Genomic DNA, 18,100 nt, shown 5'->3' on the forward strand with positions numbered 1-18,100 from the left:
CATAGAAACAATCGCAATAAGAAAATATAAAAAAAGTTCAAAATCAAAAGAGCTAATTTGAGAATCAAGTTAAAACCCTTGCAACTTACGCCCGGTTTCGAAAACGTTTGTCAAAGTATAGGTCTGCTACACGACTGTTAGATTTAACACGACTGTCAAATAAATTTGCGTTGCTGAAACGTCATTCACAGCAAAATTAACTAATCCTCGATTAGTTTGATTTGACATTCGTTTTGTAACATGTGGTCATGTAACATTATAATTAAATATTATTTTATATATTTGTGATGTATCAAAACCTACAGACTACCTCTGTTAGTTGTGATGTTATTTAATAAATCTGATAATACCGATACATCCAATAAAGCATCACATACAAGAAGATGAAAAAAATAGTCCCTAAAAACAATAATATACTAAAAAAAAAACGCCGATATACACCGATTAGTTGGTCGAGTATTTGACAGTTTGGCGTTTGATCAATGAATATAGCTAAATTCGTGTCTCAGGAACCCAAAATAGCGATTAACATACGATTCCAGAGTCAAATTTGACAGCTATGTCAACTGACAGGATGATTAAATTAAGTAGTTTAACCATGCTTTTAGCAACTCATCTGATGCTTAACAAGAGCTTTGACAGATGATTTGTTAATTTTTGCGTTGATCATGCCTTTCGGAAATCGGGCGTAAAACTCGCCCTTTGAGATAACATACGTGTATTTATTATACTTTTGATTTTTAATTGGTTGTTTAGGAGAACTAGAATACACTCTTCTCATGTCGTATTAAGCGCGAAGCTTGAGAATGACTAGGCTAAATTTGATATTTATTTAAGTTTCTTTCGATTCGTTTCTAGAAGGCTTTTTCAGAATAAAAAATTAAAAAATTGCGCAGTAAATTGGTAAATATAAGTGTACGGTTCAACTGATGGTAAGCGATTACCGTAGCTTATAGAAATCTGCAACACCAGAAGCATCGCAAGCGCTTTTTTTTTTTTTTTTTTTATGTCACTAGGTCGGCAAACAAGCGTACGGCTCACCTGATGGGAAGCGATTACCGTAGCTTATAGACACCTGCAACACCAGAAGCATCGCAAGCGCGTTGCCGACCAATCCCCAATCCCCCCAGGAGCTCTGGTCACCTTACTCACCAACAGGAACACAATACTGCTTGAAAACAGTATTATTTTGCTGTGATCTTCTGTAAGGTCGAGGTACTACCCCAGTCGGGCTGCTCCATATTTTGAGCAGGAAATTCCTGCTGTGCCCTACCTCAGTTGAACTTCTTTCTTTGCCAACCCTATCCCCAATTTCCCCTAAGAACTCTGGTCACCTTACTCGCCAACAGGAACACAACACAGCTTGAAAACAGTATTATTTAGTTGTGATTTTCTGTAAGGTCAAGGTACTGCCTATATCGGGTAGCTCCATATTTTGAGCAGAAATTTTCCTGCTGTGCCCTACCTCAGTTTACCATAGTTAAAATAACGCTGCCGTCAACATATGTAACTATATATAAATAAGTTTGTTTAGTTATATACATTATTATATATGTATTATACATAATGAACAAACAATAACAGTGGATTTACGATCGGATGTGGAACCAAATGCTGCGGTTGGTACATGTTTAAAACTTCGCAGCGCTATTGTTATAAATCCGATGTGCACTTTTGTAACGACCACAATATTATTTGACACGATCATTTGAATTCATGATCTTTTTTGAAGAATATTTTTTTTATTATCTTTTTATTTTCGAAACTGAAAAATTTACACAGTTGCTTTTTTACTTGAAATTTGAAATATTTTTTTAAGATCTTTAGGAATGTTATCTTTAATTGTAATTACTTAAGATCCTCTTAGTTGCGAGCAACATAGAAAACATAGCAAACGTTTTTAATATCATATCAAAAATTGACCGTTCCAGTGGGCATCGAACCTGCATCTCCGACTTACCGTGTCGGTGCTTTAGCCAATTAAGCTATGGAACGATGTACCCGGTAGATCGAAATTTTTAATATGATGATTTTATATTTTTGATATGATATTAAAAAATTGCTTAGAATTTCCTAATGTGTAGGTAACACAAAAATAAATCGTACGAATTATAGCAAACGTTGCGAATTCAATTCCCACTCGAAGCAGATAGATAGTCTATAATTTTTTTTCTAATCATTGTATTTTATTCATCTGCTGTCTCCAAACCATGTCTTATGAGCAAGAGGATGAAAAGCTGTCGGTTCGGGTACCGTCAGTTAAAAAAATAATAAATTTATCACTAATCTGTAGGTGCTTGTGGATTAATCATCACTTTTTTATATATTCTTTATTTATTTATTAGGATTATTAACAGAAATTACAACAATAATACAAAAAGAAATATTTTACATAACAGATTAAAAAAGTTTAATTGTATTTCTTTTTAAAGGTAATTACAACATGCAATAATTAAACAGTAAATATGAAAAAAAAAAGAAAATTAAAAACTGAATTATATAATTAGATAAATTAATATAGATTTTTAAAAATGAATATAATTAGTATGATTGCAAATAATTGTTCTATCTCATACAACAATTAATTGATAATATTAAAAAATTAATATAATTAATTGTTTAATATTATCAATCTATATCTCAGAGAGAAATATCCAGTCGAGAGTAGGATGCTTACAGGATCTATATAGAATAACTACGAACTACATAAATTAATTTTAAAAAAAAGCTGTACTCTAAGGAGTAAGAAAAGTCGATTACGGATTCATTAATCCAAATCACAACCTTTGGTAATGTTTGTACTTTGACTTGTTAGACTACATTCTTATGATATATTGTATACAAAGCTTAATACTAATGGATTGTATTATACTTAATTTTAAAGTAGAGGATTTTATAGAAGTTATGAATAAATAACTGCGTTGAATTAACCCAGTTTAAGAAAGAGGGCTCGTGTGTTTGTACTGCACTCCTGCTTGGAACGGTTACTATATACTCCAGCGGAGTGTTCCGTACACAGGTAACCGGCGGTTGTTTTAATTGCTTTTTGCTATGTAATAAATAAAAAGGAATATTTAAGGTTATTTCATGCACGTATATTGATGTAAAAGATAATAATTTGCTTGTTTTAATTAAGTCTCATGTAGTATTTTTGTTTGGTCACTCTTTTTCTCTTAAATTACTTTTATGACGACGCGTTAGGGTAATGGTTGTAGCAATCCGTCGATGCGTTAGCATCTCATGTTTATCTTAAAAATTGTTTGTATGGGTTTCACAACTCTCAACAAAGGATGCAATAATTTTTAAATAATAGTAGATAAAAAGAAATAGCTTGCCAAGCCGATTTACTGCAGATTGCTTTACTATCAGAATTTTTCGCCAACATTTTTAAAGATGTTTTTCTTCATATCGAATCTTGCATATCTTGTTAATTTTGCGATTTCTATAGCTTACCGGTTCAGTCAGTGCTGAGTAAGTGCATGACAAATATTAATAATAATTATTAGAAATTTTAAAATTTTTGCTGTGTGGTTACGGCATTAAGAATATACGAGTAGCCACCTCTCTCTTCCTGTGGGTGTCGTAAGAGGCGACTAAGGGATAACACAGTTCCACTACCACGTTGGAACTTAAAAAGCCGACCGATGGCGCGATAACCATCCAACTGCTGGCTTTGAAATACGCCTACCAGCCCTGCGGTCACTAAACCGCCTGTCCAGCATGGTGATTATGGGCAAAACACATCAGTTCACTCCATTTTTGGCACGAACTTGTGGAGGCCTATGTCCAGCAGTGGACTGTAATAGGCTGAAATGATGATGATGAGAAATTTTAACTACTTCATTTGACTTATACATCAGTATTTGTAAATCATAATTAAATAATGCCTGAGCTAAGTTTATTGTTGCGTAACAACTCGTTTTAATTCTAATCCTGATCAAATATTAATATTAAGACTAAACTCAATCTCGGTAATATGAAATTATAACATTTATTAAAATGTAGCTTAAGGCAAGATTTTTATTATACTTGTGTCATTAAATTAAGTGAGTCTTACGAATTACTAATTTGTATCCTCTAAAAATATGAGAAAAAATTAAAATTACATAAGTTTATTTCAATAGCTTAACATTTCGAGTGCTTAAATTAAAAAAAAAAAAAAAAAAAAAAAAAAAAAATAAGAAAGGAAAAATAATTCAAAATTAAAAAAATAAGATTTGTTTATCTAGAGTACTAGAATTAAAGTGTTTAAACAAACGAAACTTCGATATTGTTCTTATATACTCTCTAATTGATGAGAATAATAATCCCTTCAAATATATTAGTGATAGCAAACTTGACAACAATTTTTTTTTGACTAAAAACGGGACGGATTTTTTTCGTCCTAAAAGGGGACATCGATTTTTTATTTTGGTTAATAAGTAGGCTTGTGTTTTTTTACATACCTATTGTAATACAGCTTGTAAACAAGGTTGCACATAGCTTAAAATATTATCGTGAAAGTATAACACCTATTGCTATTGATCTAAGGATGACTTCAAGGTCAACACATTTATCACCTGAGTACGGATGGCAGATGGCCGTACATATGGATGTCCGATAACAGGAAAACACAATTAAACTAACAAACACACTTTAACTACGCTTATACCTTTATTTATTTATTTATTTATTTATATTTTATTGCACAATACATTAAAGAATTGTACAAAAGGCGAACTTTATGCTAAAAGCGTTCTCTGCCAGCCAACCTTAGGACGTCCAAGAGCAGAGGTTTGTAGGTGTGCAAAATTGAGTATAAGTTAAATTCACCTTAAGAAGAAAAGAAAAAGGGAGGAAATATAAGGTAACATTAGTGGCAATCGTTATATTATATACACGAGCAAATTATTCATATATATACCATACAAATGTAATACATACATACTTACATACATACATACATACATACATAATACTTAATAAGCTGACGACAATAATCAAAACACAATTACAGTGTTTCATTTTTATTTAGAAAGGTTATATATAAATTATTATCGTACAAATTAAAAAGCTTTGGACTCCTGAAATACAAGAAGCATTACAAACGCGTTGCTGACCCCATCTCTTTCCTTCCGCACGAGCTCTGGCTAAATTACTCACCATGGGAACACAACTGAACACAACTCTAATCGAGAGCAGTGTTATTTATCTGTTATTAATTATTATCAGTGTTATTAATTTTCTATAAGGTTGAGTACTTCCTCGGTCGGTATGCTACAAATTTTGAGTAATAGATTTCCTACTGTACTCTACGTCAAAAATATTCGCTGACTGCCTGACAAAAATTTCGCTCCATTTCGAAAAATGTGACTATTTTGCGTGACAGCGGGATATTGTATGCCCCCATTACCTACGTTTCTATCGCGATGTGAGCCATAAGACAATCATATTTAGTCTATTGATTTTAATTAAATCGCCCTCTTCCTTAACAATATTGATACAAAGGATTTATTGTTTACTGGGACTATTATCGAGAAGAGGTTCAGTAATGCTTACTTTGAACTGACTATCTTTGTCAATGAGATATTTGATCATTTTAATTATAATGTACCTGAATATTGAAACTGAAACACAGGAAATTCGAGGACTAAATCTCTAGACTAATATTTATAGAAATAAATAAAATTGGAGTGCCTGTTTTTAATATTAAAAAAAACCGTTTTTAGCTAAATTCATATGTATTTATTTCATATACATTTTTAAAAATTTTTGTCTGTCTGTCTGTCTTTTTGTTCTGGCTTATTTCTGAAACAGCTGGACCAATTCTGACGGCATTTTCACTAGCTGATAGTTGATGTAATAAGGAGTGACTTAGGTTACTTTTATTTTAGATTTTTTAAGTTATAACTCTGGGAACTGAACAATAATTATTTTGGTAAATTCCACGCGGACGAAGTCGTGGACACAGCTAATTAGTTTATAAAACAATAGCTATATTTATATATACAAGAATTATTTGTTTCATTGATTGATTGATTTGAATGGCTAGGCCTATAGTATCCCACTGCTGGTCATAAACTAATTTCCTCACGAAGGAGAATAACTTATTTTCTTATAGCAAATAACTTTTATTAAATATCTTTATAAAGTCATGGATTCCCGAAGTTAAATTTAAGTTTAAGAAATATTCCCTAATGAGTAGAAGATCCGTCAGAACTAGTGGGAGTTGATTTATAAGTTCAGTAAGCATACAAACGACTTATTCTTTGAAATAATTTTTTTACATTGACTAACTAAATAGATACCAAATAAGAAGAAGAAGTTGTTGGCTTCTAATTTTTGTCGTAAGAATTTCATATTGGCTATAAAATTTTTGCTCTTAACACGTTATTACAGATCTTTAAGTACATGTTAAATTGAAGAAATTTCTATGACTATTGTATCTTTGTCAATATTAATCAATAGTACTAATATAATTAACATTTGAAACGCGTAACTTTAAGAAATCATAAAATATCTGTAAAATAACTTTAACAGAAACCCGAAACAGCTTTTATCAGTTCTTTTGATTTAAAAATAAGTCATAGGGTTTTATAATTTTGTTATAATACATTTATTATCTAAATCACAAATATTTGAAGTTACGATATACATTGTAAACGTTTTCAAAAACCAACAAAACCAATATTGTTATTTACGCATTCGAATACAAGTTTGTGGATAAACGTGTGTTCCCATTCGATACCTGAAACAAATTACCTCTTCAAAGAACCGCATCAATATTGCAGATGCGAAAATCTCATGTAAGTTGCGAGGGTTTTGGATAAATCAAATAAACATATTCCTATTGTTGTGTAAATGTAGCTACTTTGTATGCAGATGACTCTCATAATGGACTTCTAAATGCAATATAAGAGAGACAATGTTCTGAGTTAGTGGTTTGCTGGAAACCACACATTTCAGAATCGCGGAGCGAGTTGAAAAACTTAAATTGCCTGTTAGTGGCTTTTATCTTTGAGAAGTTAAAACTACGTCTGAGCTCGAGCGGGAGTCGTTTGATCGGTTTTCGGATGCAGTTTCGAAAGTTAATCGGGATGCTACTTATATTAGTGGATTTTTTTGATAGATGTGCTATTTATTGCTTCTTTGGCAGTGTTTTTCTGCGTCTAATGTTAGTGACATATGGTTTTCGAATAGATAACTGCTTCTAATATGAATAAAATGCATTTATCTTTCTCTCTCTTGTCGGTCCCTCATCTCTGGGGATCGTGGTCAGCATCAGGGTTGCATCTGGAGCGGATGATTTGTCTCCACCGGTCTCTGTCCATGGTGTCTCTTACGACCGTGTAAAACTTAGTGGCAGATGAGTTTTTGACTTGTCTGCCCATCTCGTTGGTGAACGACCTCGCGATCTTTTGCCCTCCGTCCTCCCAACCACATAGCATTTATCATTAGGTAACAAATCGGTTAGGTAACCAATCATCTTTTTTAATGCGCACAGCCAAGGAATGGAATTCCCTGCCGGCGTCTGTATTTCCGAGTTCATATAACCCGAACATGTTTAAAGCGCGAGTGAACAGGCTTCTTCTGGGCGAACTCGCTCCATCTTCGACCTCGTCTGTGCTCTAGAGCTAGACTGAGGTCAAGAGTAAGCCCATATCGTAAAAAAAAAAAAACAAATTATTTTGATAAACGACCAAGTGGCATGTGTGATATTCCGTGACCACTCTCATTTATGAAGTAACTATTATTTTCTAAAAGGATGAGTATGTATGTTACAGTTAAATATATGGCATCACCACAATCGAGCCAACTGTAAACGAACCGGTGTCAACTACCAGGGACTATAGACTATTTCTTCTTAAACTAGTTGGCTATGGTTGCATTTTTAAGTAGACGATGAAAAACCTTTTTCGAGGTCAAAAAGATCTTAATAATCGAATCAGAAACAAATCTCTCTCATTAAACCCTTTTCCAGTCACTACACCCCATCTCAATTACACTGTTAATCTCTATACAGATGATATCAGTCAAAGAGATTACGTACTTCGTAAACTATTAAAAGCAAATCGATACTAGCTCCACAAGGATTAGGTTGATCTTAGATGTTAACATGCCTCTGATGATCTGTCAACGGCTTTCAATACACAAACGTACAAATTAGAAAATTAATTGCCATATCCGTTTATAGGTTGATTCGTTTCTGTTTGTGACTTGTTTCTGTTCGTCAATTTGAGATAATATCGAGCACTAAGATAACACAATACTATAAGATTGTGAATTTTTAAAAAACATTAATTCTATCTTTTTAGTTTATATTTTTGGGTATTTGAAAATAAATAAATAAATATTTTATTACTTATTTCTTTTATTAATAAATAATTAATTTATTATTTTTTTATTTGAAAAGAAATATAAATTTTTTATTTGTTCTAATAAATATTGTTAAAAGACAACTAAATATTAATGTGCTATGATTTACTCAAATGAATGTAAACATAAGAAAAATAAAATATAACAGTGAAGTAACTTAATTTCACATCTATAAATTATAATGGCTTGAATCTTGGATGCAGTAGCTTTGTATTAAGCTGAATATTTCTTTTAATAAAACACTTTTTTCGGATTTTATCGCGGTTTATTGTTAACTTTTGATTCCCGACGTTTCGGATCCTTTACAGCAACCATGGTCACGGGAGTCCTCCCGCTGTAAAGTCTTAAAATCAATATATTGCGTGTTTTGTTTTGCCTTGTTGATTTGTCTAATCCGAAATCTATTGAAGATAGGACTTTTACAGACCATCGCCACTTGATACTCATGAATGCCTGAACTAAGTCACTATTATGCTCTGTTACTAATATATATGTATATTAATATATATATCTTAATATATATATAAATCTCGTGTCACAATGTTTGTCCGCGATGAACTCTTAAACTACTTAACCGATTTTAATCAAATTTGCGCACCGTGTGCAGTTTGATCCAACTTGAAAGATAGGCTATAATTTATTTCGATATACACAATTATTATACTCAATAAAAAATTTAGGCGATGCGAAGTTCGCCAGGTCAGCTAGTATATATATATATACTAGCTGTGCCCGCGGCTTCGCCCACGTTGAAATCAGTGTGTCACAAAGTTTTCCCGGCAAACTTTCCTCTTGAAGCTATTATCATCTCTCCATTGGTGAAACCGCATGAAAATCCGTTCAGTAGATTTTGAGGGAATCGATCACATACACTTTTGGGGACTTTGTTTTTTAATACGCTAACTGTTGCCCGACTACGTCCGCGTGGCTATGAAGATATGCATTCAAGATGTTTAACACAAATTATTATTTTTATTTCAGTCACTTGAAATGCTTATCACACTGAGTAACTTTTTAAAAGGCACAATTTAGTATAATTTAATAGTTATTTTTATAAAACCGCTCTATACATCACATTTTTAGTTTTATTTTCAGGCTGCAGTATAAATAACCTACCAGGCGAACTTATAGCTGCTGTATACGTTTCATACAAACTATCAACCCCGATTAAACCCTCTTAGCGGTGGAATATCGCAAAATCCGTTCTTAGCGGACGTCTACTAACTATAATCTACCTCCCTGCTAAATTTCATCTTTGTCCATTCTGGATGGATGGACCATCTAACGGTTTTTGAATTTTCGTGATGAGTGAGTCATTGACCTTTCTCTTTTATATATATATTTCGACGCATTATTTGGACATCTTCTTACCATCTATAGAGTATACACACATTTTAAATTTCAAGTCTCTTACTTCAAAAACATAGGACTTTCATACAAATTTCCAACCCCCGTTTTATCCCCTTAGGGGTCGAGTTTCGTAAAATTTGTTCTTAGCGGATGTTTACGCTCTATAAGGAACCTACCTATCAAATATCAAATTTGTAGCTGTTATAGTTTCGGGGATTTCGTGATGAATGAGTCAATGTACCATCCCCCGTTTTAACCCCGAAAGGGAGTTGATTTCTAAAGATACATTGTTTAAAGACCTCCTCACCATCTATGGAGCATACATTTTAAATTTCGAGTCTCTTACTTCAAAATCATAGTACGTTCATACAAACTTCCAACCTCCGTTTTATCCCCATAGGGGTCGAGTTTCATAAAATTTGTTCTTAGCGGATGTTTACGCTCTATAAGGAACCTACCTATCAAACGTCAAATTTGTAGCTGTTATAGTTTCGGAGATGTCGTGATGAATGAGTCAATGTACCATCCCTCGTTTTAACCCCAAAAGGGAGCTGATCTCTAAAGAAACATTATTTTGACACCTTCTAACCATCTATAGAGAATACATTTTAAATTTCAAGTCTCTTACCTCTAAAACATAGGACTTTCATACAAACTTCCAACCCCCGTTTTACTCCCTTAGGGGTCGAGTTTCGTAAAATTCGTTCTTAGCGGATGTCTACAATCTATAAGGAGTCTACCTGCTAAATTTCAAGTTTGTAAGTGTTATAGTTTTGGATATTTCGTGATCAGTGAGTCAACCTACGAACCCCCGTTTTAACCCCAAAAAGGAGTTGATTTCTAAATATACATGATTTGGATACCTCCTCACCATCTATAGAGCATACACTTTAAATTTCAAGTCTCTTACTTCAAAAACATAGGACTTTCATACAAACTTCCAACCCCCGTTTTACCCCCTTAGGGGTCGAGTTTCATAAAATTCGTTCTTAACGGATGCCTACGTCTTATAAGGAGCCTACTTGCTAAATTTCAAGTTTGTAGGTGTTATAGTTTCGGAGATTTCGTGATCAGTGTGTCAACCTACGATACCTCGTTTTAACCCCAAAAAGGAGTTGATTTCTTAAGATACATTATTTGGACACCTTTTCACCATCTATAGAGCTTACATTTTAAATTTCAAGTCTCTTACTTCAAAAACATAGGACTTTCATACAAACTTCTAACCCCCGTTTTACCCCCTTAGGGGTCGAGTTTCGTAAAATCCGTTCTTAGCGGATGCCTACGTCTTATAAGGAACCTACCTGCCAAATTTCAAGTTTGTAGGTGTTATAGTTTCGGAGATTTCGTGATGAGTGAGTGACCTTTCGCTTTTATATATATAGAGATTAAATAAACATCTATGGGCTCAAAATGCCCATGCCTTTTGTTAAATATGCATTATAATTATATTAATACCACAGGCGATTTATCATACAACCACAGATCGACAGTCCTGTGACTGCCTAGTAAAACTAGGACGTGGTCCGACGCTGACGGTTTTTTTCCTTACAAGTACTCTTTGATCACTCATCATTCATTCATTCATAATTTATTAACATACAATCATATATTAAAATACTCAAGTGATACTTAGATAAATACTGGTATCTAAATACCTCATTTAGTAATATTCAATATATACATCCTGATATATTTTTTAATTTCAACCAAAATTGTTTCTGTCGATAAGTCGTTCGACTTATCCCAGGAATCGCCTTTGGCCGTAGCTTTAATTATAATGTTTACGTATTTTTCTTAGTTTTTCTTATTTCGTTTTGTCTTTTATATCATCGAAATAAATAATTACAGACAGCCATAGGCTGGATTTCGATTTGGATTGTGTTATATCTTTTTTTTTATTTAAAAAATAATATGGTATTAGGATTTTACTGTAATTAATGTTTATTTAAAATATATAAACGATGTTATTTTTGAAATAAAAAAAGGACGATGATTATAATAACAGTAATAAATATTGTCGACGCCGCGGCAACGGTCACAGCCATGGATTGTGCCTGTTGCGCTGGCGGTTGCGGGTTCGATCCCCGCACATGACAGACATTTGTATTGCCCATACAGGTGTTTGCCGTGGTCTGGGTGTTTGTGCAGTCCTTGTGGGTCTCCCCACTGTGCCTCGGAGAGCACGTTATGCCGTTGGTCCCAGTTGTTATCATGTACACCTGATAGCGATCGTTACTCATAGTAGGGAATATCCGCCAATCCGCATTGGAGCAGCGCGGTGGATTAAGCTCTGATCCTTCTCCTACATGGGGAAAGAGGCCTATGCCCAGTAGTGGGATATTACAGGCTGAAGCGAATAAATATTGTTGCGTTTAGCACTTAATTTTAAATTATTAGATATTTTTTTATGTAAGGTTTATTTTACTGGAAAGATACATAAACATTGTACATAATGAAAGTATTTAGTAAAGATGAGCTTTTCTCTAAAAGACACCTTTATTATAAACCTATGTAAAATTATTTAATCTTAAACACATAATTATAATATAAAACCCGTTCCTTGAACCACCTTTGGTGACCCATGATATAATTGAAATAACAATACAAATATTAGTGACACGGAGTTAATCTAATAATGGACACGGAATGTGGTCTAGGGAAATCCTCACTGATTCCCTGTAGACTGTGTGTTCACTCAATTAAGCTTAAATTATAATTGGGGATGGAACGGATTTAATGTTACACACATATAAATATATAAAAAAAATAATAACATATAATTACTTTATTGTTTTGCCATGTTAGGTATTACCTACTTTTAAAATTTCACTATCTACTTTTAAAAAGGTTTAAACTTAACCGTATGTTTACATTAGAAAAATTATATTTAATAATTAAGTAGTCTATGATACATTCGTTTGGTTTAATACTTTCTAATGGTGTTAAAAGAGCACAGATTATTTCACCAATGTTAAGTAGAATGAAAAAAAAAAACAAGGAAAAGCACGGTACGCTCAGGATTACAACATTTAAATTATAATAGATAAGTGTAGGAGGAAAATAAAATGTCTTATCTGTGCAAATATGACATTCTCGGTCCCTTAATTTCGAAATAAACGAATCAACACTAAACTTATGTCTCTAGATTGTTACTTGATTAAAATATGACAGAATAAAGTCCGCGTCGTCGGAATATTACACAGATGAAACCACAACACTCGACTAGTGTTACATAAGTCGCCCATGTTCAGCTTCGCTATATATTAATCAAGCCTATCTCCAGATTAAACCACGAGACGCACGTCAGGCAATTTGATTAGGATTATAAATGTGATGTGAGTGAAAAACAGCTCAATCAACTGTTAAGTTCTTCAACTTAACGGAATCATAAATGTCAGGTTGTCTAATAATTGCGCCAATTTTATTTCAAGATAAAACTTATTATTATTTTATGACCTTTTTACGTATTTACTTATATTAATTATATCTTATAAAAAACGAATACAATGAAAAGGTTAATAATTTTTTTTTTAAGTCATTAATTTTTTGTTTCGTAAATATCTTATCTCCTATTTTACCTTATAACCTTATTCTGATATTTTATATTATATTATTTGCTGTCCTTTCTGTAGCTCATATATATCATTATAATCACGATCTTATGTATATAATAGAAATCTTAAAAAAGAATGAACTGTAAATGTTAAAGCTCATAAAAATATGCTCTTTTTAAGTCTATAATAGTTTGCTTCATAATTACCTCACTCCATTCATAGAGTTGTTAGAGCCTGCACTCGATTTTATCTGAAAAGAAATTTCAATTAATTAATTAATTTATTTATTATTTAATTTAATATAATAGGTTTCCTGGAATAAAACAAAATTTTATCGAAGTCAAACTTCTTTAGGCGTATGAGGGTAAAATTTTTACGGATGAAACGGCAATGTTTTTGTCGATGGCGCTGGAACGGAAATCTAAAGCTTTAGATTTGTATAAATATAAATGAGACTTAAAAAATAGTTTGCCAAAGAAGTTTCAATTCTGACATGTGTACTTTGTACGCACGCACTTTTTTATCATTATTACAACACAGTGATACAATTTATTAAAAAAAATTTTTTGCTTATGTTAAAAAAAGCTGGAATATTAACAAATATAAATATGATGTAAATTTTAACTATTTTGGCATAAGCAAATGATGTATTTTTTATATACAATGTATGCAGTACAATGCTGCAGTATGTGCTTAACAAATTCAAGCAAAGAAACATTTATATCTTAAATAAAAGAATTTATTGTATAATATTACAACAATTCAGTAGGAATCTACCGATTCCTACTGAATTGTTGTAATAATTGGTTAATGGTTGGTCGAAACTTAACCTGTCACGCTGCTCTACTATGGGATGTCGAAATCGACTAATTGTTGGTGCTAGGTTTATCCATTAAAAGAATTTATAGAAACATGAATCAAGGTTATATTAACATTTCATATATTCTAGTTCATGTACATCACAATATACATAATAAATATTATACAAAATTTTCATATGTCCAATAGAATCAAATGGAACGTACGTCATAGAAAAAGTCGTCAGCAAAACAGTAGGCTGGTAACGCAGGGAGTGTTACCCGGTTATCTGTATCCCCTACGATAAGAGCCTAAGAGATCACGCGCACTACGGTACGAAAAATTTCGGCAGCACGGTATATCGTTAATAAGGGTGCTTTGCCTATAGTTATATGGACTATACTTGGTACTATAGCATGATGATGCGTTATCGGTACACTCGATATTTTTACGCTTTAGTACGACGAACGCTCGACGAACTTATTTGCATGTGTCCTTGAAAAACGCTATGTGTAGAACAGCTACAGTTGAAAGCGTCCATGTAGTTTACACGTCGAAGACGTATGCCTGCGAAGTACTGCGAAGCTATATTTAAATTTTCAGTATTATTCATAACATATGCATATATAGACATGTGTATTTTTCAAAAAATCGCACAGAATTTTCATACGTTGCGCGCCAGTTCTAACGCTCCCATCCACACGTAGAAGCTTCGAATCCGGGTCTTAATTCATCGGTTATTGGTCGTAATTCTCGATATTATTCGGATTTTTTCCCCCTATATACGCGGACGATCGTAAAAATTCGGATGATCCAGCCCGTTGATGGTTTTGCGATATGAGATTTCGAAACTATGGAAAGATTCTCTGTGTTCCAGTGTCTGTTTTTAAGAATAGTTTCTAGGTCTAGCAAAGTATGTTACTTAAGCAAAGTCGCTAAGCTAATATGCTACATCAATTTCCTTAATAGTAAAATGTATACAAAGTGAAATTTTACATACATACATATGATTCCTTAGAATAAATAATTCGTTAGAAATATTACAAGAGTTCGATCCGCGCACATGACAAACATTTGTATTGGCCATACAGATGTTTGTTGTGGTCTGGGTGTTTGTGCAGTCCTTGTGGGTCTCCCCACCGTACCTCGGAGAGCACGTTAAGCCGTCGGTCCCGGTTGTTATCATGTACACCTGATAGCGATCGTTACTCATAGTAGGGAATATATCCGCCAACCCGGACTGAAGCAACGTGGTGCATTAAGCACTGATCCTTCTCCTACATGGAAAAAGAGGCATATGCCCAGCAGTGCGATTTTACAGGCTGACATCTCTCATCTGAGGTCTGTTTGGTAAAAAAGTTAGTCTGTTTTACTTGCTATAATTTACATAAAAACATAATAAACTTATAATATTATTTTATTTGATCAAAACTGAATTTATTATAGGTTTAAGTAATTTATTGACATTATTTTGAACGGCTTTAAAACAGCAGTAAATCACTGTCATAGCTTCATATGAGAGTCCATTGTTTATCACTTCCGATGAATTTTTTACTTTCTAAGGGATTTCCGTTGGCGAATAAGCGAAAATAATTCGCTTATCCCGACCAAATTACCTATCGACCCGAGAAATTAGCTTTTGTACAAGTCGGAGCTCTCCCGGCCTAAGTTACAAAATTAGTTTTATTAAAACAATGATAAACAATCAATGGCGATCGATTCATTTAATACAGATATAAAAGTGGTGTATTTTAATAAGAAAATATATATAAATAAAAATGAGAAAATGAGGAAATGAATTCTGAACTAAAGCAACAAATCGGATACTTAATTTTTCTTTGTGTTCCTTATTATCTTTATGATATGAAACACAGAAATATTGACTAAGATTTTTGTAAAATAAATTTACAAAAATCGAAACATTCACCACACGTAGTCGTCTAGTATAAAATAATGAAGAACATTTTTTATTTAAATTATTCTATGATATATATATATATATATTTTTTTTATGTCACTAGGTCGGCAGACAAGCGTACGGTTCACCTGATGGTAAGCGAAAACCGTAGCTTATAGACACCTGCAACACCAGAAGCATCGCAAGCGCGTTGGCGACCCAATCCCCAATCCCCCCAGGAGCTCTGGTCACCTTACTCACCAACAGGAACACAATACTGCTTGAAAACAGTATTATTTTGCTGTGATCTTCTGTAAGTATGTGTAATATATATATATATATATAAATTATAGCCTATTTTGTACCTTATTCTATAGCTTAAGTAGGTCGACATTAATCAGTGCAGTCGGATAGGAAAATCTGATATAATATGTTATTGCGTGTTCAGTAAAAAGTTGCTCGGCTAATCAGCATTTACAGCAAATACAAAAGTAATCCTATTAATGAAAAAGGGTTGGCACCAGAAAACATGAAATGGTTGTTGCTCTAGCAGTTAAAGTTTATATCATTGATTATAGTAACCATTTCTTTTACTCTGGAGTTGTGCCTTCCTATAAGTCTCGGTATAATTTTGATGTGACAACGTCTAATAAATCGATGAACGCCGGCGGCATGCACGAAAAAGGATGACTCATTTCGTTACGCTCATTGTCTCGTTACGCTCAGTATTCAGATTGGCCTATACGTCCGAGGAGATGTTTTGTTATGACCAAAAAAAGAATGTTTTATATGTATATATGTATATCAGTGGGGTTTTACATAAAACAGACACTAACGGGGGATGACCATGTGTTTACTTATATTAAAAGCACTTGTAAACTACAGTATGAAAAAAATATTATTATTATCCAAAACGCTTAACTCAAAATCATAAATCATCTCAAATATATAAATAATATTTGCAACGAGTTAACTGCTTGTACTACGACTAACTCGTCAAATACTACCTAACTACTTTCGACATAGCGTACATAACTTTAGTTAATATAACCAATCACAAATCAGTGACATAATTTAATGATTAAAATCGTTGATTGCGTACAAAAGACGTACTCAGGAAAGACAAAAGCTACCAATAATACAAATTTACGAGTTACTCGAGTAATTGAATAATTAATGATCGAGAAATGATGATTTAATAGTTTAAATGCTAATGATTATTTTATTTTATTTATGAAGAAAACACAGCTTCTAATTATACATATGAATCTTACAAACCAGATAATTCATAAGCCAATTAAGTTTTCAATTTAAAAATTGTACAAATAATACAAATTTAGTTTTTTTTAACACAACATTATATACGATACAAAAATTACAATAACAAATATCCTGTGACAATCACAGTTCATTTTAATTGCTTGATTACAGTTTTAAATATATCAAGTTTTAAATGTTTGTAAAAAATTATTATACAATATTTTTAAATTAAGTATGTTAATTTTGTTCAAATAATATTTGGATCTTGTTGTAAAGTAACTTTTTTAATAATTTATTTCAGTTTGCGCTTATATTGTACAATTTTACGACTTACATAATAAATTATAGTGTTATATTTCTCTTATTATAAGTAAATTTTCTAAAATAACCTATTATTTAAACAACAGCATAATTTACTTAAACGAAGAGTTATTCCTCTGAAAATGATAATATTTTTTGGCAAAGCAATTATAAAAATCTACATATAACCAGTAAAAAAACTTTAACGAAAACACGAAATAAAAGCATTAATGAAACTCAACCATCGGATTCCCAACTTTTATATAGCGGTTAAAAATTCGATTAATGGCGGAATTTACAGTATAATGCTCTCCAGGGCGTCGACGCTATCAAAATGGCACGTGATGCGCTTCACAGCGAGCACAGCTATGCAGCAGGGCGCCTGGATGTTTGACACTTAATATTTTTAAAGGTATGCAAATTATTAAATTTATTGTTCGGTTTTATAACCTTTTTTTTTATTGCTTCAATCGAATTTTTATTTTTCATAACCGGTTAATAAAATTTGATGTATTCAGTATTATTTTGTATTTGTTTAAATATTTCAAACATTTATTAGTAATTTCTAGTGAAGTGATTTTTA

This window comes from Melitaea cinxia, chromosome 3 (genome assembly GCF_905220565.1).
Source record: "Melitaea cinxia chromosome 3, ilMelCinx1.1, whole genome shotgun sequence".
In the NCBI taxonomy this organism is placed as follows: Eukaryota; Metazoa; Arthropoda; class Insecta; order Lepidoptera; family Nymphalidae; genus Melitaea; species Melitaea cinxia.